This window comes from Corvus brachyrhynchos, unplaced genomic scaffold (assembly GCF_000691975.1).
Source record: "Corvus brachyrhynchos isolate BGI_N302 unplaced genomic scaffold, ASM69197v1 scaffold22, whole genome shotgun sequence".
Lineage (NCBI taxonomy): Eukaryota > Metazoa > Chordata > Aves > Passeriformes > Corvidae > Corvus > Corvus brachyrhynchos.
Window position 1 is genome coordinate 1,914,131 of NW_008238355.1, and position 11,730 is coordinate 1,925,860.

At 38.0% G+C, this 11,730-nt stretch overlaps 1 long non-coding RNA gene across 1 annotated transcript; it reads right to left on the reverse strand.

The window, feature by feature from the left end:
* Window positions 1–1,441: 1,441 nt before the first annotated feature.
* On the reverse strand, window positions 1,442–11,402 carry LOC108447005. Its single transcript, XR_001862362.1, has 3 exons — window positions 10,540–11,402; window positions 5,860–5,931; window positions 1,442–4,368 (listed from the first exon to the last, which is right to left on the reverse strand). It is a non-coding gene; the product is annotated as an uncharacterized LOC108447005 (long non-coding RNA).
* Between the last annotated feature and the right edge of the window lie 328 nt (window positions 11,403–11,730).

Consider the following 11,730-nt stretch of genomic DNA (forward strand, 5'->3'; position numbering starts at 1 on the left):
CAGCATTTTTTGAAGCTGGCACTGATAATTAAATAAATTGTAGGTGGAAAACCTAAACTTATCTTACATTGCAATGTGCCAGATTTTTCTTCCTTTGTCTTCAGTATTTCACTGAACATTTTTTTGTTCACTCTATAGTCTTTTGATGGCATTTCCTTTAGAGATTGGGAGCATTTTTATTTTTTGCTCTGAACACATATTAGCAGATGAATTTAGGAATAGTCCATGGACAGGATAGACATTACACTGTAGTGTAGCATGACCAAAGGGACCAGGTGGCAAAGGTGAGAATGACCAATATAAGCTGCTATGGTTGAATGCCAAGGAAAACATTGCTTCATGTTATTCTTCCAGAAATACTCATTTTGTTAGATCAATTCACTGAAAAATACTGGAAAGCCTTTTCCTGACAATTTCTTACAGACTTGCACCTTCATTTAAACAGTTTAAGGGCAAAAATCTTTTTCCTATCCCCCATTTTCCTCCCAATACCAAAGAGCACACTTTCACATCACCTCTAGGCATATCAGGATAGCCCTTAACCACTATAAATTACTTCTCATTCAGCTGATGACAGTCCAGGAGCAAAGAAGAGACTTCCTTTACTGATCATTCTGCAAAATCAAAGATAAAGCTTTGTTTCTGAAAGACCATTTATGGTCATCTTTATGCCCTGGAACTCACAGATTCATTTTCACTCCTTAAGCCCATGCCCAAGTGATTTGCAAAATAAGCAGTATTAGTAAATGTGCCTCCAAGAGTGAAAATCGAGCACCACAGGAGTCTTTCCACCTAACTTGAGTCAGATTCCACTTAAGAAGGGTCAGACTGCACTCCAGCTGAACAGATATAAAGTTTTAGAATAAAACTCATACATTTCGGAAACTCTGCAGAGCATGACTGTGCTTATGGTTTTGGTGTCTGAAAATCATGGGGTTTTTAAGAACTTTAACTAATGTACATGACTTCAGTGGAATCTGTATTTACCTCTGGGGACATTAGTCTCTACACACAATACTCCCAGTGACTGAAGAATTCTTCTAACTAAAGGTCCACCTAAATTCAGGAAGGATGAAGGAACATCACTAGCCGGAAAGGTGGCTAATCTCTAATGGGATATGTATGAAGTTAGAGTTGCACAGTAAAATGAAAAAAAATTAAAAACTAAAATAAAAAATAAAAACAAAATAAAGGAAAAGAGAACAAAAAAAAGAAGGAGAAAAAGAGAAAGTCACAATGGACCATAGATAACACATAATCTATGCATAGTAAAGAACAGGGATATCGAAGTTGAAGTCAAAATCCTAGTCAAACACTCTAATCTCAGCACATTGGGAGTAATATACCAGTAAAGAAGGGCTTCAAAATCCTTCTGATGTTATGGTTAACAAGTATTTTTCATGTTATTTAGTTTAAAGGTGACCACCTCCAGATAAAGAGATGTTACAGAACCTCTGCTGGTGGAGCAGATGGCTCAGACTCTCTATATGGGATTTTGGTAATCTCCTTATCTGGTAACAGATAAAGAGAAAATCCTTCAAGTCTGAATAAAAAGGAATTTCAGAAATATGAAGATAAAGTGCTTTCTATCTTTCTCTATCTCATCTCAGGGAAACACTATTTGATAAAGAAGGGGTTTTTTTCTGAAAAAGGAGACGGAACTGCCCTTTATGAATTTCCTCATAAGTTTACTGTGAAATGTCAGGACAAAATCAGTCTTTCTCAGGAGGTAAAATTCACAGGTCATCTTGAGGAGAAGATTAAAAATTACAGTGTAGAACTCATTGACAACTTTGACTCAAGCATCAGTAATGATTGACGGTGAAATTTTTACTTGTCTGATGTTACTGAATCATCAAAGGTTTTCTTTAAAAAAATCATTTCTTTCAGTGATGGCTGCTCAGAGAACAAAATTTAATGCAAGTAATCTGTAGGCTACACATTGCCTATGGTTCTCCAGAGTTTTTCAGTGTGCTAGCTGTTTTGAATCATCTACCATGAGCATTTTCATTCTGACCTCTCTTGCAAAAACAGAGAGCAGAGAGAGATTACAAAAGGGCAAAACATCAGGGCTGGAACCACGTGTTCTGTAACTGGCATTATTTCCCACTGCACATGGCAGCCACCCACAGTGGTGTGTGCCTGAAATCCAACTCACAAAGCCTGAAAGTTGGCTCAGCCAGCAGAACCTTGGTGTGACTCTGATGAGCATCACCAGGCCCCATGGATGGTCCAAAAACTGGGCAGTCATCTCCTGCAGGGTGGCCTTGAGGCCTGCGTAGGTTCTAGTACTTTGCACCATTCAAGCCAGTGGAAATTCAATCACAAATATCAATGCAGTTAGAGTATCAGGCCTCAACTTTTAAGTTCTAGTGGTAGAAAAATGTCTTGGAAGAACAGCTATTGCTCATTCTTGAAGACATTCTGTAAGCAATTCTTTCTGAACAATTTTTCAGAAGGAACAAGACTGATAAACCTGGAAGTGAGTCTGTCATTGCAAAAAAAAGGCAATATTTCCACTGATATATTTTCTCATTAAGAATTATTAATCTACTTTCGATAAATCAGCACTTACAATTTTCTACAGTCATTTGGCCACTGATTTTTATTTTATTTCCTTTCCCTATTTTGCACCTTGATCAGCCTAAAACTTCTTCAGTAGTTGTGTTTGTTCAACTATTTTAATCAACCATTGCAGGCAGTGGTTAATCTTCTGCAAAGATAGTTCAGCTATAGCCCAGTTCCCTCACTGCACTAAAATACAGCAGGGTCAAAGGGATGTTTTACAATGGATTTTCTACTTAATTCTCGGTTGTATTTTCTACTATCTATTGAGTCTCCTTTTCAGCCTGATGAAGGAGATATTCAAACATTCCAGCTGCAACCCCCATTCCTGTGCCCAAGCTCATCTCACCTGCACCCTTGAACCAAACACATGAACCTAAGTTTGCCAGTGCAGCAGCCAAACACCAAAACAACTACTTTGCTTTCAGAAGTGACATTTTTAATGTGGTATTCAGTTAGAGATGTATTAACTTTGAAATCCTTATATATAGCCTAAAATACCAAGTTTTCTTTACAGCTAAGCACGCTTCCTTTGCTATTAGCTTCGTTCTTTTACGATAAGTGTTGCAATAGCATAATTTACTAGCATTTCTTGGAAAAAAGAATACTTCCAAAAACTCAGAGATAGATAGATGGCCTTAAGCTCCCTGTAGGATGAGCAGAAGACAGTCACCTCCAGACCACACTTCAAAATCATTCCTAAAATCTGGCTGACCTTGATTAGCAAAGCATTGTGAGACTTCTTTCCCAAACTGGGTGGTGAAAATTCAGGATAAAGCAGTGAAACAAGATTTTAAACACTATGCTTATAACCCAGAAAGAAAGGTTAAAAAAACCTACCCAGCTGGCAACTGACAATGCTAGATAGAGGAAAGCAAGTTTAGATTTCAGATTATACTTGCCTCTAGACAAAGGAAGATAAACAAGCACAATTTCTTCATCATAAAGATACTAAAGAAGTTATTCCAACTCAAGTCTAGACAGTCTAGGAAAGTCAACACAGTAAAGTTTTGAGCTCTCTTTTATCAAAACCTATCGTTATTACTGGCCTGAGCTCCAGTGAAACACCTCTCATTTCCAAAATTAAGAAAATGAAGGCAACCATATGACCACATTTCTACTGACCTGACAGAGGACACTATTTAGGCTTCACACTTCATGTTAGCTGCAGAAATATAGGCAACACTTGATCCATTACAAACATTTCTAGAACAAAGCCACATTTTAACAAATATCCAAATGGCAGCATTTACAGTATTTACACTTTGTATAATCCGCAAAACAGTATTTTTCATCTTGCATCTGAATTACTAATGCCTTTGTGACCAAATCACAGTCTAACTATTCAAAATTGTGCCAGTTTATCACATGGTAGCACACATCAACAGAGTCCCATCATTTCAGTATACTGATAAAATTTCCATTTGCAGACAAATATCAGAAAAATGACCAAAGCATTGTCTCTAAGCCTGCAAGACATCTGAAAAAAGTCCTCAGTTATCCTCTATGTCATGGAGAAGAAAAGCACAGCTTCGCTGAAGAGGGATGACAACTCCTTCAGAAGTGGTTGGTGCTGTCTTGGTTCAGCACCAGGAGCCAGCCCACAGTGAGAACAGTGAGGTATTGAAACAATCTCTCCAGGAAAGTGGTGGATTTCTCAATCCTGTGAGCAGACACATGGTCCCAGAGAGCCCACATACAGAGTGTATGTGTCTGCACACAACGTCAGAAACACAGGCTTATTTTTGAGCAGATCTCTGGCTTTAGATGCTACAGCAGGTCAGATCAGAACTCCCAGATTCACTGAAAGAAAAAGAAACTGATTCAGCTTTATAATAAAAGAAATATACAATAATGAGTATAATAAAATAAAAATATAATAAAAGGCAGCTTCATTACTGTCATCAGTGGAGTTATATTTCTCACAGAATTTTATCACATCTCTTGTCAAAGAAGTACGCATTCACAGTTAGAGCTCATTTTACAGGTATCTCATCCTTTCAAACACTAGATTGAAAGGAGGTGGGTAGGAAAACACAACATTGGTTTCAGATATCCAAGTGCAATTTTCGTGATGTCTCACTTCAGATATGCAGCTGACCATACCTGCAGTCTGGCCCCGCACAGATTAACTTTCAGCCAAATTGCTTCAGTATTTCTGATATGACTCTGCTGCTAGAAAGCACCCACAATCACAATAGTGTTGTTGGACAACGTTCATCTAACTCAGAAAACAGCCAGGCTCCCCTTCTGCATGCTTACTGCTAGATTAGATGGAAAGATACACTCAGGATATGATATACTGCGATCTGACATCTCTGTTTTTTCTTACAGCTGCAGCAAGAGCACATACAACTCCACATTACAATAGAAAATCAAATAGGGTCACTGTCATTTAAAACAATATAAGCCAAGTTTATTTGGGTTTTTTTAACAGACCGTTAGGAGAAACTGATAAATTAACTTCTACAAAGTTATTTCCTAAGAAATAAACACCTGAAAATGGCAGGATATTCTTTATCTGAACAGCTATGCAAGATGGTAAAAACCTCATGCAATCTCAGGAAGAAAAAACTTTGCTGGGGATTTGGGGTTTTTGGTTTTATTCCAGAATCCCCTCCAACACATAAAAAGTTTTTGGCTAAGTTGTTCATATATATAAAAATTATATATATATATATATATATATATATGGATATATAGCAACATAAGAACCAAAAGAATTTTGGTTTTTTGTTTGGGTTTCGTGTTCGGTGTTTTTTACCCTGTGCTGTGGCAAATTATATTCAATTGATGTAAAATTCAAACACTCCTCTACAGACATCTAATTAAACTCACTCTAAAATCTACATAGTGTGGCAGCTCCCATACGGAGAAAAAATAGTCCCCAGTTGTGCCACTTTACTATAGTTACTGTGTAATAATAGATTACTTAGGTATCATAAGCATAAAAGTCTTTTTGTATCAGCTAAATTGTTTTATGTCAATGACATAACATGAGTATAGCATTTTTCCATCTGTTCAGGACAAAAATGTACATGCACTGAGCGTTTTCACATTTATTTGTGTCTACGCAACAACCTCCTTCAATTAAGTGCAATACTCAGAGGAACAGCAGAACGCAAAGGTAATAGATACTGAAACACTCAAAATGCAAAGGTAGCGCTTGCATCAGATGATATCTACATTCAGGCTTACAAAGGAGATTTTTAAGTCTGAATTTTCCTTATACAAACTAAAGGATACCACAAATTTTGGGTTCGGTGTTGAAGTCAGAATTCAGCGAGCACTCACTGGTGAGATCCAGGAAGTTTTGTATTCAAAGGAACTTTTTTTGCCCAACACACTGATAGACTTTTAAATACACTAAAAGGAAAGATAAAAAATCCTTTAATGTTAAGAAAAGCATTTGAGATCAACAAGCTTGCACACATCTTCAGAAATATCTAATCACCTTAAACCCTAAACATAAACCTTGGAAACACAAAACTGGGGCATGCTAAAATATGGAAATTTAAGGATATTTTGACTGTACATATCTTAACCCCAAAACTCAGAGACAGCTTTCTCATACAAAACAAGACAGATTAGTCCTTAGGAACACAGATCTGTATATAAAGAATGAACAGAACAAAGAAAAAGTTGGGAGGTAACAACTAATGAGCCTTTCCTATACATTAATTAATTTTTTTAAAGTAAGTCTTAGATGACATATTGCAGCAAAAATATTGTGCCATGGAGCCTGGACATGGTGAATTCTCAGGGGAAGCCTGTCCCCTTCACCAGTGACTCAGTCCAGAGCTCTGGAAGATGTGCCGGTATTTGGCCTGCAGTAGTGCAAGCACACACTAATTATTTAATTGTTGTTAAATAATACATGTGCTCTCTGTAACTGTTTTCTCTTTCATAAGCAATGACAGTCTAGTAGGATAGGGTTTTTCCTTTCCTTGGTATGGCAGGCTATTAGGAGGAACAAGACCTCCCTTTATGGTACTAGAACCAGTTGTACTTGGCCTTCCATGTCTTAAACCAGAAAAAAAATCAAGAATTATGCAAGGTCTTCACGTAATTCTTTGCCTAATATAGTAATAGGGAAAAATTGATGTGGGTGATACACAGGAACCTCTCCTGCTGGATTCTGGGCATGTGGAGGGGATTGTATATCCCAGGCTCCAGCCCCCCACCCAGGATGGTTGTGGGGCTGGAGCCTGGGATGCACAAGGAGAACCTGAGGAAAATGGGCTGGTTCAGCTTGGAGAAGAAAGGAGGAAGGGTAGATTTTATCAGTGTTTCCAAAATGCTGATGGCAGTTATGAAGAAGGTGGAGGTGCATGAAGGCAAAACAAAATGCACTAGACATAAACTGAAAGACAGTAAATTACATTAGATGTAAAGAAAAATATTTTTAGAGAGAGGATGGATCAGGAAAAAGAGGCAGGACATGGGAGAAAGAACGTATTAAATATTCTTCTCTGCTCTCTCAAAGCTGCAGTAGAGCACCAAGATGGACTTCCGCCCATTATTTTCTACAAAGAGTTTCTGATTCACTGGTGGTGCTAGTGGTGAGTTTGAGTTGAAATATTTTATTTATTTGTTTAGGGAATTCTACCATCGCTTGCTCTCATTATTTTGTAAGTTAAATGAATAAATTACATTCTCTTAAAGTGGTCTTGAGCTTTTTCCAGATTTTCTTGATCCATGCAGCTCTTGCACTTTGTGTCCTTTTGAGAAGAGCTTCTATGATGCTTACTACCATCAGGAAGATTTCACTTTCAATCAGCTCTTAACTGAGCAGTCTAAATGTTCCTTTTCACCAGTTTTGGGGTTCATCAGATCTCCTACTGAGGCATTTCAGCTCACTGATGTAGTAGTAAATGATTATCCATCAAGTTTTTTGGCCACTCATACACATTAATGAGTAAGCTCACAGAGGGACCAGGCTCTGACAGGTGAGCTATTAGGTGTGCTTCAACCATCTTTCATGCATACGTATTTTTAAAAAAGACAGGCTAGGTGAATTCTGGCCATAATTACTTGTGGTTTTATGCCTTCTGCCACCACCTACGCATGCGCTATTTCCACTCACAGTTTGGTTTAACACAGACACTTTGGTTTGCATCTTTTCACTGTCCTGCTAAGTCTGTTACAAGGCCTTTAGTGTTCACTGCTGTTCAACAGCAACAAGACAGGTCAGGAAACATGAACTGCTTGGAGTGAGATGCAGGCTGACAGCAGCACAGCTTGGCAGTGCTCTTTGGGCCTGAGTAAACATTTCTCACCTCCTAGTGATCCTTTCATGGCTTGGCAAAGCCACCAGTGCAGCGTCATTATGTCAATCTTTTTGCACCCAGCTGCCCTATGTACAGATAAGCTGCTGGTGATAGGACAGGAGCAAGATGAAGACCGGTGGTTAAACTTTTGAGTAGACAGGATATGCCTAATTTGACTCTGATGATGAAAGACTGACAGACTACACTCAGGGATATAAGGCTTCCTTTATCCTGAAACCCACCTTTGAACAGGTGTATACAGTCATCTTGTTTGGTAGAAAGCTCTATGTGAAACACAATGGTTCACTTTCTTAGGCTGACTTCAAAATTGAAAATTCATAATACCATCCTAGAATTTTGGGATCAAACCATATCTTGACAAAATAGGTTCTACCCAAGTAAGGGAATTTTAAGAATCCATTTTCCAACAGTAAGATACAGCTAGTGGGATTTTCATCTACCATTTCTTGTGACAAATTCAAGCTTTTCAGGTTTCCCAGAGTATGACCAGTTTATTCTACAGGTTTACATGTATGTGAGCATGGCTATTCCAAATTTTTACTGTAGAGAATAACACCATGCAGGCATCCTAAGGTCAGCTTCCTATCAGCAAGCCCAGCATGGAAAGATTTCCACAGCACTAAGGAAATTTCATGGTTAGAATTGAAATGTAGAGAAAAGAGAGGGCACACAGAGCAGAAGCAACTCAAGGTTGTGGTTTCATGGTTATTAATACAGCAATCAGCAATGGAACTTTAATCCAGGTCAGGTAAGAACACAAGATGCATTTTTGACAAATATGCTAGAAGATGCAGTATGGATTTCTTCTGGATGCAAGAGGACAGATGAAAGCTATCTTGCAAAAAGCCTGAGGGAGTACAACAAACTACGTTTTTGTTGCTCTTGTTGCTTTTCTTTGGGTTCTGGGGCTTTGCTCGTTGCTTCAGAGGGGTTAAGGATGTTGAAGCAAAGACAAGGAGAGGAAATTAATCTGTATCAATCTGTGCTGTATCGTCCTTCTGTATTGTGCATTTCATGTGATTTTGGCATCTGAAAGCTGGATTTGCTGAAAGATCAACCCATGACTTCAGAGCACAAATACCACCTGATGAAAAAGGGACTGTGCCTTCTGGTTATTAAAGCATGCTCCCTAGGCCACTTCACAGACCCTCATGCAGAGGGAACTACAGCACGAGCACCATAAAACTGCCTGGCTCTGTATCACTGGAATAGGCATTGGTTGTATCATGATTTCATTTTTAAAACATAGTGTGCTATTGCTGCCTCCTATGGCCTCATTCTGCACCCTGTGAGCAAGTGGCAAAGTCTCATCCACTCCAAGTGGAAATAACTCTGATTTCCTGATTCTTCATAGAAGTGATTTCTCCTGAAAATGTGATTTTAAAATTTTCTCACCAATAGACCTTTAAACTTTGTTCCTACATTGCACTGTAAATATTGGAAATGTGAAAAGATGTAACAGAAGCACCAAAACTTTCAGTGTGTCACAATCCTCTTGCAAAAATGGAATAAAGTTCCTCACCAGGGTATCCCAATCAAAACCCACACAATTATTAGTCAATGGGTATTGGCTAAGGAACGTTAAGTTTGCCAGATACCAAGAGCTTACTGCAATTTCAAGAACTTGTCAATGCTCTAAGAACAGGTACAAGAATAGTGTTCTTCACTGGCAGGAAGGCCTAGTAGCTTGAAACTAAACATGGTTTTTTGGTGTGTGAGAAATTACAGTTAAAAAAAAGTCTTAAATGCAGTCTGATTCAAACAAGTGGAAGCACTAGGAAAATGTTTTAAATTCAGGTCTCTGAGGGTTGTACTGTCTCTAAACCACTAGCTGGGTCCCTTTGTTAAAGTGTGAAGAATGGGGAATGTGGACAGTGTTTGAAGCAGGAAAAGCAGTAGCAGATAACAGAAACTCGGATGTCAGTGCAAAGGGAGATAAAGAACAGAGAAAATTCTGTGCAGCTTAACATACAATATGTTTTGGAAAATTCTGTTGGGGATAAGCAGCAATATCCAGGGTAACAGTAAAAAAAAAGATATTTTTGTTTATTTGGATTTTAGCTTTGTACCTTAATTAAGGTCTTGACTGGTAAAAATTTCCTTTTCCTCCTATGATAGCTTTACATACGTGTAATAGACTACCACAGCAATTCTGAAGTACTGACACTGCATGAAAGTGTCTCTTGCCCTTGTTAAGAAAACTTTTCTGAGTTTACCTCCCAGCCCTGCAGGCACTATAAATTTTTGTAGAAGCCTTGAGCGTTGAAAAACGCTAAATTTCTTCCCCTAGACAGACTTCCCCAACCAGTGTGCATGAACATAGACTGAGACACCTTCAAACTAAAAAAAAAAAAAAAAGTTTGATAGGATTGGGAATTACTTTCTGAAAGTATTTGGCCCTTGCTTGCATTACTTCATACAAAGTACAGAAGAGTCACATATCACTACAGAGGTCTACCATTAAATGAAGAGAATAGCAGGGTATTTTTAAAGTGGGTGGTGAATCCTAGAGTGCCTACACATTATAATTTCATAAACTTCACATAAAATATTTAGCTCCAGTCATTAACAGAGACAGACTATCAAACTAGAACAACTCTGCTATAGCTATAAGGATACATGAAATTATCCAGGGATATAGGAATCACAAAATCACTGGTAATCACCTTTTAGCCCTTCTTACCGTTTGTTTCATTTCATCTACCGCTGCATTTCCAAGGTTCTGCTGAAACTCTAGGCAGAGATATTTATATGTCATCACCATTAAAAAGCAAAAGAAATATGCCTTCAAAAGAGAAACACGAAAACTTAGTCTTTTTCTTGAGGTTTTATCAAGCTTCAATAAGCAGATAAAAGCATCGTTTTGAACTAGGTTTTTCTGTTTGAACCAAAGGTTGAAAAACACCCACAATAAAGACCCTCATACATTGGTAGTTTATAAATGCAGAAAGCTCAACTGGAAAGAATGTGAACAAATGTCTTTAATAAATGGCTGCCTAAATTTAGTTCTCTAAGCATGTGCAGAATATCTAATTAACTGCTGTATTTTCAAAGTTGCTGAGCAACAATCAGGTGCTCTTAACTTCTGCATAAACCATTTAGATAAGCAATGAAAACTTAGCAATGTAATCTTTTTTGTTTATCAGAAAGTCTTGTTGGCTTTACATATGTTTCAAGTTTTCATAGACACGTTTAAAAATATGGCAATAAATACCATTAACTGGTGTCACTTGCTGCGGTATCTAAAACTTGCTTGTTGTTTTTGTACTGTGCAAGAGTGGGAAACAGATCAAACAGCAGCAGGAAGCTCAGCTGTATCTTGCTTGAGGCTCTTACCTAATTTCCACCTGCTCACGGATGGGTTTTTTCAGTGTTTCACCTATTAACGTTCTCCAGATAGAGACCAAGTTCCAGGATGGTTTTTTCCTAATGTATACAGAAAAGGGGAATCCCACCAATTTAGATTTCATTAATTCAGACCCACTCAGATGACTTGCTGCTGTCATTGCAAGGAGATTTGTGATTAAAATATTCCCTTAAAATAGTTTATTTTTTCTTGCTTCTGGCCCAAATACTGAGCTTTGAAGGAAAAATCATATGCCTCACTGGTGACTCTTTTGTCTCAATGGGAGCAGAATGCCCACTCAGTAAGTACTCTCACATGCAACAGATGTATATCTGTTTAGATAAATTTGTTGGGCTCGGGAGTTGACAATCCTCATTACCAGTTAGCAAGATTTACAAAGCAGAAAATGTAGCAGCACTGCTGTGTAAATTTGCAGCTAAATCTCTGGCGACAAGAACAGCCCTGGGAAGAACTGTATTATGATTTAATACAGAAGATCATCATTCCTGGCTGGTTTGTTTTCTAATT